We start from the raw sequence: 15,078 nt of genomic DNA, 5'->3' as shown, positions 1-15,078 counted from the left end.
TTATGAGGCCTCATAAGCGCAGTGAGGCATAACTTCAATACTTTCCTCAACGCCCTCTTGGTTTCTCCACTCTCCATTATTTGAACGGTTTGGAAGGTCTTTAATTTGCATCCTAATGCCATGCCCTTGTTCAATTTAATTTACAATGCAGATGCACAAGCGATAAGTATGATGGAGGCTCATTCCCCAGGGAGTAAAAAGAGAGAGTGCGGGAGAGAGGGTGAAAAAAAGGCTAACAAAATAATTTCACTTTTATATTGGCCGTGTATGAATTATGTTGATAAAACATTCATATTAAACAAAATGCCATTCAGCGCCATGCAAGTGTATTATTAACGAACGCAATGTGGTGACATAAAATAATCATTTCTTACACAGCCTGAAGATAAAATTTCCACACACACACTCCCACACGCGCACACACACCCACACTCCTCTGCATCCTTGCACCCCCCTCTGCCTCAGTGGCCAAACACCCTTTTGTTTAGTGATTAGTTTCTGTGGAACTCCTCATGTCTACATGTTTGTTTTAGCTGTTAATGATGTATTCACAGTCAACAGGAGAACAACGGACAAACAACAGAGTGGGACAATTAAGAGAGGAGGAGAGCTGGCTTAAGCTTCCACGCTGCAGAGAAGACAATGGGACCGTGGAGAACAGATTGCCCAGGATTCTTTACCCCTCCTTCATTTTTTTCCTGAGCGATTGGGGCAAAAAAAGTAGGTTGCCTCACATAGGGTGTGCCCAGCCCCCTCAGGCTTGAGACAAAAAAAAATGGGCCAACCTCTTTCCCTCTTCCTGTGTTCCTCCTTCATTATGCCACTTATTACCAAGTCTGGCAGAGGGCTCCATTATTTTAAGCAAGTCGATGTCTCGTTCCTGCGCTGTGCTTATGCAAGCCGTCTCATTTAAGCAAGAGAGGGAAATTCATAAAGTGTGGAATGGTGAGAAGGTGATAAGTCAACTGCAAGCTTAATGATCAGGCACTGTCCCCCAGTCTCTTCTGAGTGAGAAGTAACTCATTAAAATGGGCGCTCAAAGTTGTATCCATCGTATTGGTCGCATTATTTTTTCGTCCTTACTTTTCCAGATTGAAAAAAAACAAGTATGTGTCGTGTAGCTTCTTCATGCTTGGATGTGACCAGTTATGCCATGGGTGGGTTTACCAATTATTGAAGCTTGTTTTCCCCTCCATTGAGTGGCTACACACCTTACTAAAGGAGGCACTTAAACATACACAAAAAACATACTTACATCCACCTCCCACCTTCCTACACACAGGCAAACCCAGGCCCAAATCCATGCTAACACATATAACCCTCACCTTCCCTTGCACACTGTACAATAGTTTTACCCTCTGGTGAGAGCAGTTAATTACCAAGACCCATAATACCGAGCGTGTCGGTTAACAGGCGTTGAGTAATGCCTGGCTTGCTTGTGATCCATACCCTCCTCTCTGGTGATTCACACCCGGGCAGACTCCGGCTCCACCACCACCTCCCGGTGCCAAACCTAATGAATCATAAATATGCTAAACCATGCTGCCCCTCCTGCCGTGCCCCTCTGATAAACATTTCTCCACAAACAGGGGGAGTCGGGTTCCTGGAGAAATGACCCCTCACCCCCACCGGCTCTCTGTGTTCCCTGAACCAACCCTCCAAAATGATTTGCGAAACTGCAGCAAGAGAAAAGACATCCATCCCGTTGCCGGTGCACAGGAGATCGGCATCTGTGTTGTGATCCGTGGTGCATAGCAGTGGGAGGTTGAGCGCATATCTCTGTGTCATCTCACGGGCTCTGGGGAACTCAAAGGCACCCCACTGCAGATATGGCCAAGCACTGGCTGGCCTGGGTTAAATGGCAATGTTAATCTGTGGCTGGAGAGAGAGCACTGTGCATAAAGCTCAAAACACACTTTCATCTCTCTCTCTGTGTGTGTGTGTGTTTGTGTGTGCACTGTGCAAGGCCATTTGGCCTCTCGCAGGAATGAGCCACGTATTTAGGCCTTACTGCTTCCTACATTCCCAGCTTGTCTTGACACTCATAGAAGAGGAACTGTTTAAAGCTTAAAACCCCGGCTGATTATGCATGATTTTAAAAGGGTAATGCACTGAGCCTCAGATATGATGCAGATGTTTATGCCCATCATCAACATAATATATACAGACATTGAATAGACTTTTTTTCTCAATTGCAGTCCTTTCTAGCTATGGTAATGGATATGTATATTTCCTCCTATTTCAAGGTGGTTTCTTATTTGCTAAGGTTAGTTTGGTTAAATGTATTATGAAATGAGTATGAAAACTCTAACAGCAAATTGTATTCACATCCCTGTTGGTCCCTTGGAGTAGCATATTTAGCAGGCAGTCTGCTAAACACTTTGCCTAAAGTGCCTATTACAGAAAGCTAGAGGAGGGGTGGAAGGTGCATCTGCATGTGCATGTGTTAAAAGAGGGAACATGCATATCACTCCTTTCATACATGTGGCTACCCCTACAATTTAATCCCATTTGGTAAGAAACTTATTTCTATCCAATTTCACAGATTAGGAGGGATGCTTCTTGCACTAAAATGATGTCTGTGATGCAAGACACTCAATTTCTTCCAAGGAGTGTAACATTCCTACACTTCAATACGAGATCTTCTGAATGAGGAAGACGGAGCTATCTTCCATCTTGACTTCTATGGCTCCTGCCTTCTTTGATGGTTCCAGTCATGTAACATTCATCTTATCATGGCTTTCACAGATGCAAAACCTACTAAACGACCAAATCAGGTCAACACACATCAGTTTTGTGGTATCTGGTTTGGAAAGTCAGCTAAGACAGGCAAATTCCAATACTTTTCCAATATTCATTTCATTACCTGTTTCCCTAAAATATTACACAACGTAGACGGGTTATTAAATGTTTTTCTTGTTTTGGAGTATGTTACTATCTAGTCGATATTCTAAAGACATATATGGCTATTTCTCAGCTTCTGTGGTATACAGTTGGAGGGTCTGTTGTTTCCATAACGACTCTATATCATAATGAAGATGAGTTTAGTATTTCTATAAATAGACTGATGTAGAACTGTGCAGCATTAGAGAGACATTTTCTATGTGTGTTGTATTCAGTGCGAAAGTGAAATTGGATGTCCAATTGGGATTCATTAACACAGTTTCAATTAACAAGATGAGTGCTGCTACATGTGTAACTGATTCTATTATCTCAAGATAACAATTCACATTAGATTAGAATTTCATATGTCTGTTTTAAGATAAATCTCATTCCAGGAATATCTGAAGGCACAGCCTTATATAAATGACCCTGGTGTCCAGTCCGGCTGTTCAGTTTCTCTCATGTGTGTGTTGGGGGTGGGTTAAATCTGAAGGGTAGATTTTTCAAACAGAAAAGGCAAATGGATTTTGCTGTTGTGGATGGACTGGATAAAAAACAACCAGCTCTGACAAGAGAGAACTGTTCTTTTAATTTATTTATTAGAATGAACACGGAGGGCATTTCATTTACAGACTGCATTAGTAAGCCTCTCTCACAACCCAGCCCAGCGTTGTCTCCTTGACTGCAGTGAAGAAATTAATGGCGCAATAACAGCAGGCAAGCCTAAGCAAAGGGATATTTTATTCAAAGATTCTAAAATGTTTTTTTTTCCACTGGGAGAAAAGCAGGCGAGGATATTTCATTGAAGTTTTTGAATTGACGAAGGAGAACTGGAAGCGAGGGGGGGGGGGGTGCCCTTTAGGTTAATTGACTCATATCCGTCTCATTTGACATTTAATGTGAAATGAGTTACAGAGCGGACTGAAAGGTTACACATACTACAGGTGTCACCCACAACATGGCTGCAGCTGCAAAGGCCAAACATCATGAAACAAACTAGATGCCACCATTTTGTGTGTATCGTTAGATGTCCATTGGATGTTCGCTGCAATTGGTTCATTAGTACCATTTCCTTTATAAAATCTGGGATTCTTTACCAGTTGTTAACAGGACAAAGATGGATTCTCCAAATTTGCACTGAGTATTACAGTAATTGATAGAGGTGCAGTATATAACACATCTGTAGGTCATTTTGTATCTCATCTATTGTCACTTCTGAACCACAAGAAGAGGTTACATAAATAATGGAGCTCTGGCCTCTCAGTGCCTGCTTCTCAGTCATATGTCTTGTTAATGAGAGGACAAGTCATTAGAGAGGATAGCTTGATGAGAGTCATCAGTTCATGATGGTTTCAGAGACAATATGAATTTCCTAAAGAAACAACACCACATGGACAGCGTGAACCAGTCCCAGACAGGTGTTCTGATAAAGAGGGGAAAATATTCTCCTCCATCTGAGTGCAGTTTGTTTGGAAGACATGGCTCCAGAGTGTTCTCTTTTTAGATCACTGTTAACAGCCGCGCTCCAGCTGTGGGGCTAAATTACGAATTCAATTACGCAGAATAACTCTTGAGGGAGAAACATTCCAAATGAAACATCAGCTTTGCTAATTTATCAGTCCCTTCCAAACATTCATCTCCACTATCGTTTGAGATGAACCCTCAGATTTGATAGATAATGCCAGGTGCATCATTGCTTCCATGGTCTCCCTTTTGTTTATTGATCCAGTGCATGAATTTGCAGTATTCTAACAAAACAAATGACACCGACAAGAATTTGACAACAGGGTTTAGAGGAAGAGCTCATCGATTTGTGGATAGCATCAGTGCCAAGGAAATGCCGGCAAGCAGACTCCAATCTGCCAGGTAGCAGAGACCATTCAAAAAGTAGGAGAGCCAGAGCTGTTCTTAATGGTGTCCCTGTATTCCTGTGGCATCAGGACTAACGCTGCCAAGGTCTATTGTTCTAACACTGACAGTCCTCTCTTCTGCTTTTAACCTCCCTCCCCCTCTCTCATAAGCCAGGTCTGTCTCTATACCTCTCTCTCACTGGGTGTATGTGTGTGTGTGTGTGTGTGTGTGTGTGTATGTGTATGAGAGAGAAAGAGAGAGAGAGAGAGAGAGAGAAAGTGTCTTTCTCCCTTGGAGGAGGAGTGTAGAGTTCATCCTCTTCCTGCGGATAGGGATGTGTCAGCGAAATGCATCCTGCCGAGTGAGGCTTGAGACTGCAGTGACAGCACAGCGATATTTCCCCCCATTTCAGAACAAATTACTGCCTCTGTGACATGGGAGGCCTCCTTCTGCCCCGAAAAGTATTGCCTGCCATGTATGTGGGCCATTTCGATTTCCTCTTCCTTAGTGCACCAACCAACTTCCTACTAGTTGGTGAGCTGCTATTTCAAAGCTTTGCAGATGTACTGTGGCTGTTGTTCTGGAGATGCAGACTGCCATAGGCATACACACACTCAGGCACTCACACACTCACACACACAATCTGTTACTTTTATTACCTCCTTACTCTACCTACCTCCTACCTTCTCCATTCTGTATTTTCTATTGCAAACCTAGCTACTACACTATATTACAGATAGCAATCATTGCATATTCTTGATTTTTACACTGGGGCACAACAGTACATACCTGTCCAATGAAATGACATTGCTACACACTAATATAGCATGGAACTGATTGATTCATGACGTCATACTGTCAATATAAATAAACAAATCAACATGTTGAAGATAATAATCACTATGGGGGCGTAAGGGGGAAAGGGCTTTGCAGTGAGGAAGTAACACCAACACTGATCAATAAATGCATCATGCTCTCTCCAATGAACATAAATGGGTATCTGAAAGTGATTTGCAGTGAAACAAGGCAGGAATATTCCTGTCGAACCTGGAAAACTGCATGCTTAAAAAGAAACGGAACTAGGGCACGCATCTTCCATTGAACATGTCAGTACGCCAATATTTGATGCCTTAATGAGTAGAAAATGACTGATAGAGACCTATATTAAAAACAGCTTATTAGTTTCCAGTTCCCAGTGAAAAGGATATGCCCAGCTGTGATACTAGAAGTGAAAGGGACCACGTACATGCTTATCTCCTCTTTGCCTATTTCTTCAAGTCAGAAAGTCACTGTAACCCTGTTTCTGAAAAACACATGAAATCATTTAGAAGAATTTATCATTCTTAAATAATTTGTTATATCTAGTCTGTATTGATGTATATTTGTCAAGTTTCCTCATCAGTGTACTGATATAATAAATTCCTGTCAACGTCCCTCTCAGAAAGACTTGTGGCGAAGCTTCCATTTAATCTCCCTCCCAAAGCTTTGTTACCACTTCCAGGGAGAAGACTGATTTAGTTTGAAATAGACAATGACCTCAAAGCATTCAAGTAGTTTTTTTCATGGAAAAGAAAAAGGCGTCATTTGCATGCAGGTGACACCCTCCAACTGAGCCCAGAGAGGAGAGCAGGAGATGAATCAGAATGCACATCAACGCTTCCTCAAATGCGCTGACCTAATTAAATTCTCCATCTCCTGATTCCAAACCCAACTTTCTTATCATTTCCTGTCTGGGCTCAGGGCCAGTGATTAGAGTGGCCTTGGTTGTTATCATAGGCTTAGAGGCATCATAGGTCCCCGCTGCTTGGAGGGGCTAGGTTTCAGGGAGGCAGGTAACCTTCACTAGTAAGTCTGTAACAGTGGTGTTCTGCCCCCCCACCCCTCAGCCCTCACTCCCCTGCATCGATCTGATTTGGTAATCTGTATGGATGTGCGGATGCCCTGAAGGTCTTAAGGAAGGGGACCGTGCTAGCAGGACGCGTCTTCTCCTGCGGATGATGAATGTTGTGTATGTAGATCCTTTTACCTACATCATCTCCTGAAGGCTAACCATAGAGCCTGGGATCCACCAGCCGCGCATGAGCCGCAAAAAAAACCCTGTGCAAGTTGAGCTTGAGGAAATGAAATCATAAATAAAGAATGAGCTGTGTGCCTCCTCCAAAGCACTATCAACTTAAGGTGAGCGGTTCCGCGACTTCAGCCCAATGATGCAATGTCAGATATGGTGAGAAAAAAAATATGCGTCAGGGTCCCATAGAGATCATAGAAGAAATGTAAATGTGATTATTTCACAACCCAAAGAAGGAGTTTTCTGAAAATAAATGAAAAATGATTGCACAAGCTCTGTAATCCTGCTCATCTCCAATATTCTGTTGAATTCTGAGAACTGTATTTTTGCTTCAAGTGCTGGATGTCAAAGCTCTTGGCACAGCAATGATTCTCATGCCATGTCTCCTTCCATGATATGAGTTAAGACAGGGTAGAAAGAGTGGTTTACTGTCTATGCTCTCCTACACGATACCTTGAGCTCGCTGACAAACACATCTCCTCTCTCTCTCTCTCTCTTTCTCTCTCTACCCATCATGTCTGCTGCCTTATCCTCAGCGGCTGAGAGCCAGGGCTGTACGTTTGATGAGTACGGCCGGTGGCTGGCTATCACGCCCCAAGTATTTGGTTCCTTCTGCTTTGTGGAGCGTGCAGAAGTGCATGATGTTTCTCCCTCACCCTTATCACCGCATGCCAAAGGTGTCGTTCCAAATAGAAAAATGGAAGATGCTGTCCTTGCTTTGTCATGCCACCAGAATGGAAAGCAGACAGGAGAGTGAGGAGAGACACTGGGAGGAGTAATGTTCCCAGGCGAAAGGAAACTATCGTTTTCCTCAACCTCAGGCTTTCTGTTAAACGCTATGGCAAGATAATGAGGGCATTAACTATTAGATATATAATCATGACTGCTGGGGAAAGGCACTGCGTTCATTTTGGGTGATCTTTTTGTGGGCCTCCACTGAGGGACATCTGTTTTGCCCTAGTCCGTCGTCTGGTGACCCTGTTATCTGACCACTCCAGACCAGGCTCTTAAAGAAGCAGGGGAGCAGAAACATTGCGGGTCATTCTTCTACTCCCAACCCCGCAGGCAACAATCCCCCTCTACTCTACTCTACACCTCCCGCATATTGGGAGGGAGGATTCCAGTGGGGCGCCTGAGCAGTACAGTCCCCCATCCAAAACAATGCATTCAGCCCCGAGTCCCCCAATAAACACCCACACTCATCACCGCTAACACTCTACCTCTGCAGCCATCACTCAGTCCACACACACACACACACACACACACACACACACACACACACACACACACACACATTCTCGATCGCTCTCGCTCTCTCTCTCTCTCACACACACCATCTTTCTCGGTTTCTTGGGCTACTCTCTGTGTCCTAGCATAGCCACGGAGGAACTCCTCCGGGCAGCCAGCAGAAACAATGGCACTGGGCCCTTGCATCTGAATAAAGAAAAGAGAGACTATGTGAGTTGGCATACAAAGGGCTCATTCAAATTAAGTGCCACACTCACAAAAACTCACCGAAGAATCAGGTAGTTGATATTCAGGGTAATATGGAAAGCTTCTTAAGACATATTACAAAATGATCTGAATTCTTTTTTTGTTGACAGACATAAACCTATAAAAATTTTCAGCTCTTGGCTTCTACTTCCAAGACAGGTAAAAGTACATTACATCAGCATTTCATTATTAATGGTTGCATTTTAATTAATTCAGGTTGAATAAGGCTTAATACTTTCTTAAGGTTTGTTAATGTGGAAGCTTATATGCTGATGTTAACTAATTAATTGACCAATATTATAATTGAATTAGGTTTACATTAGTTAACATAAGCAAACAATTAGCTATTGACAATTGATCCAAACTTAAACATATTCAAAATCCTTAAACTAATATTTCTGAACTAATATTTAGGAAACCTTAGCTGCAGTCCACAAGTTTTTGTTTCACAAAAGGCTGTTAATATTTAAACTCAGCAGCCAATCAAATAACACCCCTCCTTTCCATGCTTCTGAAGCACTGTTTTGATTGGCTGAGAAACTGTTATGGCTTGGTCCGAGCCACTGTGCTTGACCACCTACAGAGAGCCTATCTACAGATACAAACACAGAGTTGTTTTAGCGCAAACACAGAACAGACGGCTTAAGGACTACAAGGAGCAATTTGTTGAATTTGACCAAAAAATGTGGATTATGATCATGGACTGCACCTTTAATGTGAAGGAGCATTTTGATGTGTTTTGAAGTGTGAAACACCACAGGCATGAAAACTCAACTCAGGGGAATCAGAGAGGGAAACACTTCTCTAATTCAAAGGTGTTTTCCTGTCTGGGGCTGCTGCCGAGTGCCATCATAGAACTTCAGTCCTCTGCAATATTGCCACAAACCTAATTTGTTTCCACTAAAGTAAGAGTTGAGTTTTTTATCTGCATTTTGACATTTTGTTTTGCATGCAGACAGTAAAGAAATATCCTATTAGTGGGATTTCTGCTATCTGCATGCATAACTCACACGCAGGGAAATGAAACCACACTGACAAAAGACAGAGATGGATAGATGAATATAAATGCAAACCAATTTGTGCAGTGTGTGTGTGTGTGTGTGTGTGTGTGTGTGTACGGGCATGTGTGTGTGTGCACATTCACTAAAAAAGGTGTATCCTCTCACATTCGTATACCACTGCATACTGCATGGTGTGTGCCAAGATGAATGAAAAGTGTGTTTTCCCTACATTCCCCCTTTTATTCCCCCCTTGCCTTGCCTGGCTCTGTTCCATATTTTATCAGTTCTCATCTCTTTTAATTTCATGGCTCTTGTACCCTGGTCTGTAGATACACAGTGATTTCCAGCAGAACACTTGTCATATGTTTACAATCATTTATTCATTGATTCCAGTCGCTTTGGTCCTGCTTGGCAGTGAGATAGAACTGTACACTCAACTAACCCGGGTGAGCTGATGCTTTGACACAAGTGTCTACAGTTCAAATTCCTGCCCATAAATCGAGCTTTCTCCCAGAGGGCCAGATGACATTTATTCACCCTGAATTATCACTTCTCCAGCCCTCATCTCTCTCTCTCTCTCTCTCTCTCTCTCTCTCTCTCTCTCTCTCTCTCTCTCTCTCTCTCTCTCTTTCTCTCTCTCTCACACACACACACACACACACACACTCTCACTCTCAGTCTTTCAGTCTCTGTCCCTCCCTTTCTGTAAGAATGAATAGATTTGAATGAAATAAACATGTTCCCTCAGTTTTGGGTGCTGGAATGTGATTCATATTTTACCAGTGGAAGGGCTTTTGGCAGATTTCCCTGCCTTCTTAAGCACTGCTTATATTCTTCTCAAGATACTCTTCTGCTTTCACTGTCTTCATTTTAGTGGGGTTTATTTGTCCAAACTGCAGTTCAGTTCATGCACAGCATATAGTCCAAAGGGTCATAACCAAAGCATTCAGTGCTTTTTATTGGCCATTATATAGTCACCAGCAATGTACTTTTTGACAAAGATATTTCCCAGCCGAGGTCTGAGGTTAATCGAAGTGTTTTTCTTTATGGCTAATGATTTCCATTGGAGACTACTATTTTCTGCTACTTCCGAAAATTAGACCATGCAGAAAGCTCCTGATGAAACGCTACACTGCAGTACAAGATACTCATTAAAGGTCCAATTCAATCCCGTCTGTGTTCTCCAATCAAAAAATATTGGAGAGGGCCTGGAGAGGCCCAGTGATGATTACATGAAAGCACACAAGACAACTCAGGCCTCCATAAGATGCCAGACAGACCCTTGCAATCAGCTTCCTCAAGCACTCTGCTTTCCCCCTATACACCTCCACTGGTCCGCTGTGGCCCTGCACACATGGGTCCGGTTTCATCTCACCCTCACTCCCTCTGAAAGTGACATTCTGTGGTAGATAAGACTCATCAAGTATCACTTATCGTGTTTTGGGGGGGGGGGGGGGGGTTGAAAAAGACAAACAACAGGAAAAGTGGCCACACATCCCAATAGGCTGAGACCATAATACAAGCACACAAAGCCGACATGGCTGTCAAGTGATGACTGGTGGTAACCCAACCTGGCCTTAGTGGCTAGGTGTTTAGACCCTTAATTGGCCTGCAGTGACTGTAGAAGATAAAGTAAGTTCCCTTTTGAGAAATTAAATGGGGCACAAAATGGAGATAAAAGAAAGTGGCAGAATAACAAGGCTCTGGTTAGCCATTCACCGTGTTTACTCATGTATTAAAAATCATAGCTTTAAGCTGCCTGACAGATGCTAATGAAGTGATGTTTGCATTTTTGATTCACTGCCTAAACAAAGATAAGACATGTTCTCCAAAAACTGCAAGCCTGCCGTCCAAACACAAGCATTGAGCTTGTCACCCAAGACATGACAGCTTTTCTTCCAACCTAACAACAAGCAAGCTGATTTGCATATTAATGAGAAACGGTCGATGGGTTGGTGCTGGGGTGGGGGGCGTCTAGCATCCTGTGTGTTGTCTTTTCACCTATTGACAATGTCTTCAAATAGGTTTTTAATGACCAGCACAAAGGCAAAGCGCATGCTGCACCCCCCATCTTAGAATGATCAAGTGTGTGTGTGTGTGTGTGTGTGTGTGTGTGTGTGTGTGTGTGTGTGTGTGTGTGTGTGAGTGAGTGAGTGTGTGCATTTCTGAACTCCTCTTTTCAGCGTCTCCCATGTCCTCCCTTGTCTCTGACATGCTAATTTGTGTAATTTGTGATCCTAAATGTTTGGACAAATGTTTGACTTCTGTGCAAGTTCACATAGATATGCATACATCACACAAACATAAATCATAAACACAGACACAGTGGTTAATAGTACAATATCATCAGAAGGGGGGGGGGGGTGATCCCCATTGCACAGGATGCAGGCTTCAGTACACCCAAAGGGTAAATACACAATTAGCTGCTCAGTCGTATACAGTGGTTAATCTGAGAGGACAGACAACATCTGTTCAGAGCTGTGCGATCTGGAGCAGGAGCCACTCCTCTCCTATCCTACGCATCTACACACACACACACACACACACACAACACACTCCCCTGTAACCTGCTCACAGAACAAGTCTACCAAGCTCCCTTCAATTTATACAAAAAGGCCTGCAATCGAAACCTGTGTTTTTCAAACCATATTTTCCAAATGATTTTTAGATCACTGAATTGTAGTTCAGGGCGTTTAAACCACCCCTTTAAAGAAGATTATTCAGATTTTTGTTTTCATTCATTATTAACCAAATGTGAAAAAAATCAGTAAAAGATGGCTGGACCACTTGTGAGTGAAAAGCATCATGCAGACATAATCTTCCAGCTCATAGTGCATGTCATTAGCCTCCTAAATTACAAACATCATTACCAGAATTGATTCAAGTTAGCCTCCTGGGGGGCTTCTGTCTCTGCCTCTGCAATGGCAGGAGCTCATTTGAGTGTGGTGTCAATCCTATTTCACAAGTTCAAGCGAACCCGATGGGGGTCTCACATTGCCCAACCCTCTCCTCAACGAACGACACCAGCTCACACACATCCACCCAGCCACCCCCCACAGCCCCTACGCCCCCACCCCAAACACACACACACACACTAGCGTCAGGACGACCATTCTGTCTAGGCAGCCCAGAGTGTGTTGTGCAGATTCAGGCAGGAGAGGGATGCCACACACTGGCCTGTGTAACAGCTCCAAAAAACAAAGGCCTCACCCAGGATCTTCACAAAGCCCATCCATCATGGAGCGCTGGCGGGCAGCAGAGAACAAGAGCCTGATCCAGGGTTAGAGGCGGGCCACAGATGTACTGGAGGCCGGCTTCTGATGAGGAAAACATACATTTCACTGCTTGTTATGGGAGATGCCTGCAAAGAAACAAAAGGAATGATGTCAGAGAGTATTTCATCATCTTAGACCGATCATATCTCTATGTACTTTGTATTTCTCAAAAAGAAAGGAAGGAGACAAAGAGGGAGTGCAAGATAAAGAGTGTGTATCTTGAGTGAGTATGTTTTGTATATATAAGTATATAAGTATATATACTCTTTTGATCCTGTGAGGGAAATTTGGTCTCTGCATTTATCCAATCTGTGAATTAGTGAAACACACTCAGCATACAGTGTGGTGAACCACATACTAGTCCCGATGCAGTGTGCTGCCTGCTACAACAGCGGCGCTCGGGGAGCAGTGAGGGGTTAGGTGCCTTGCTTAAGGGCACTTCAGCCACTTCCTACTGGTCAGGGTTCGAGCCGGCAACCCTCCGGTTACAAGTCCAAAGCGCTAACCAGTAGGCCACGGCTGCCCCAAGTGTGCATCTATGTCTTACATTGGCGAGTGACAGTAAGAATGATCTGCAGTGCAAATTTTAAAAGAGGAGGTTAATTACTGGCCAATTGACAAATGACGACAAAGCTTTGCGGTTGTGCTCTGAACACCAGGTTTCTGCAACAATTTACATAAACCCACTTAAATGTATCCACAAGCAGACAGTGTTGGAGAAGGTGCTAAAGCACCAGAGATTGAACACCATGGATCCAACACGACTGAATAGGGTGGGTGCCTTAGAAGTGCACTGTCCATGGCTTTGTGCCACAGACCCCCGAGACCAGCTCTGAAGTCTGCCTGTATATTTGTGAGCATGGATATAGGAGTCACAACATGAAAAGGGGTCTTATTCAGTGTCAGACCTCGCCACATGACTCATTTGCAATACTGTTGCAAATCCCTACACCTGCATCTCCCAGCTTCAGTGGGTAAACCACTTCTCCCTCTATCCCCGGTGCCCCTTGCATGTACGACACTCAGCAAATTGAAAATGATATTGAGGGAGATCAGTTTTTAAAATAATAATAATTTATGTATATATTCCATTTGTGTGATACAAGATAAAAGACTGAAAGACCATGCAGCAAGTAATTGTTGGCACAGATAAAATACTGAATCAGCAGCTTAGAAAAACTTCCAGAGCCATCAAGAGGTGGGAGTGCTAGGACTCCCATGTAGGGGATACTGCAGAAACGAGGGCCCTGAATCCATCTGCCTCGCAATGCACAAACAGCCTACATGCAGAAGCAAGATACTGCAATCTCCTCGGCACAGTCACCTTGGCAAACAGTCTCCTTCCCTAAATGTGGCAGACTATATCATATCTGACGATGCTGAGGGCTGAACACTTCTTTGTTAAAAAAATCCTCAGGCTGCCAACTTGATTTACTGGTAATTGTTTCATTGCAAAAACAGAGTTTCTTTTACAGGTTAAACACACAGTTAATACAGTTTCACTTTCATTTCATTTCTAGAGAACAACCAAATCTCTTGAAAGAAAATGACTTGAATTATTTCATTGTATTTGACCATTTTACCTCGTACAACGAGAGATTAAGAATATTAAAGACCTTATTTTGAAGAGAGACCAAAGAACAATTCCTGCAGGCAAACAATGATGAAATCGTTTCTTCCTTTTTAAACGATTAAACACCCAGTTGTGGTTTCATGGCCAAGCATGGGCTTATTATGGGGTGGACAATAGTTGATCTTCAGATCAATACATGAGCATATGGGGGCCAGTCTGTGCTTGATAACTGAAAAGTGGGAAATGTAATACACTTAATTGAAAGAGCATGCTGGCTGGCACTGCATGAAGCCCATTGCCATTTCCTTTGCCCTACCTTTGTTTCTACCAAAACAGGCAGGCCAGTGTAATGGTGGTGGAATATAATGTTGCTGGCTATTAGTAGGCCAAGAAGCCAAGAAGCTTTTCTGTTCTGAGCAGCCTAAAAATCATATAAAATTGGAGCAAATTCAAGGTATAAACAACATTAAAAAAGTAATTAATGAATATGTATTTCTTTGCACACTATAGACATCCTCTAAGGAAGTTGGTTTTATCCTGTTTTTCTCATCAATCAAAGGCAAGGAAGAAGGTGGGATTCCATAATGATAGCAGTAGGCCATTTAGCCTATAAATTAATAGAAAAGAATAGCTTGAATAAATTGGACAATAAAGTTCTACTTATTCTAAAAATAAGTTTCACTGGTATGCAAACTCACAACTATGCACCACGTAGCCTACACAACATTGTTTACGCGGTACATAGTAGGCCTAGGCTAGTTAGAAGAAACTTGGAATCCCGAAACATTGGAGAATTGGTCTAATGGCAAATTCTTACTTTTGAGCACAGTCACGGCTTTCGAGTTATAAACCACTTCAGTGGAGTTGAGTCCGCAAACCGAGAGCTAATCTCTAGTCTAGAGAATGGGCTGTGAGATACGTGTAGGGGGCGAG

General features: G+C 43.0%; 1 long non-coding RNA gene across 1 annotated transcript in view; it reads right to left on the bottom strand.

Moving 5' to 3' along the window:
* Positions 1 to 15,016, bottom strand: part of LOC121700047 — a 19,272-nt gene extending 4,256 nt beyond the window's left edge. The window contains exons 1-2 of the long non-coding RNA XR_006027101.1: positions 14,963 to 15,016; positions 12,508 to 12,614 (exon numbers count right to left, since the gene is read on the bottom strand). This is a non-coding gene — a long non-coding RNA (uncharacterized LOC121700047). The remainder of the gene's footprint in view (positions 1 to 12,507; positions 12,615 to 14,962) is intronic.
* Between the last annotated feature and the right edge of the window lie 62 nt (positions 15,017 to 15,078).

The sequence above is a fragment of the Alosa sapidissima genome, chromosome 24, assembly GCF_018492685.1.
Source record: "Alosa sapidissima isolate fAloSap1 chromosome 24, fAloSap1.pri, whole genome shotgun sequence".
In the NCBI taxonomy this organism is placed as follows: Eukaryota; Metazoa; Chordata; class Actinopteri; order Clupeiformes; family Clupeidae; genus Alosa; species Alosa sapidissima.
The sequence above is the reverse complement of the archived record's forward strand: the minus strand, read 5'-3'. Positions and strand labels throughout refer to the sequence as shown.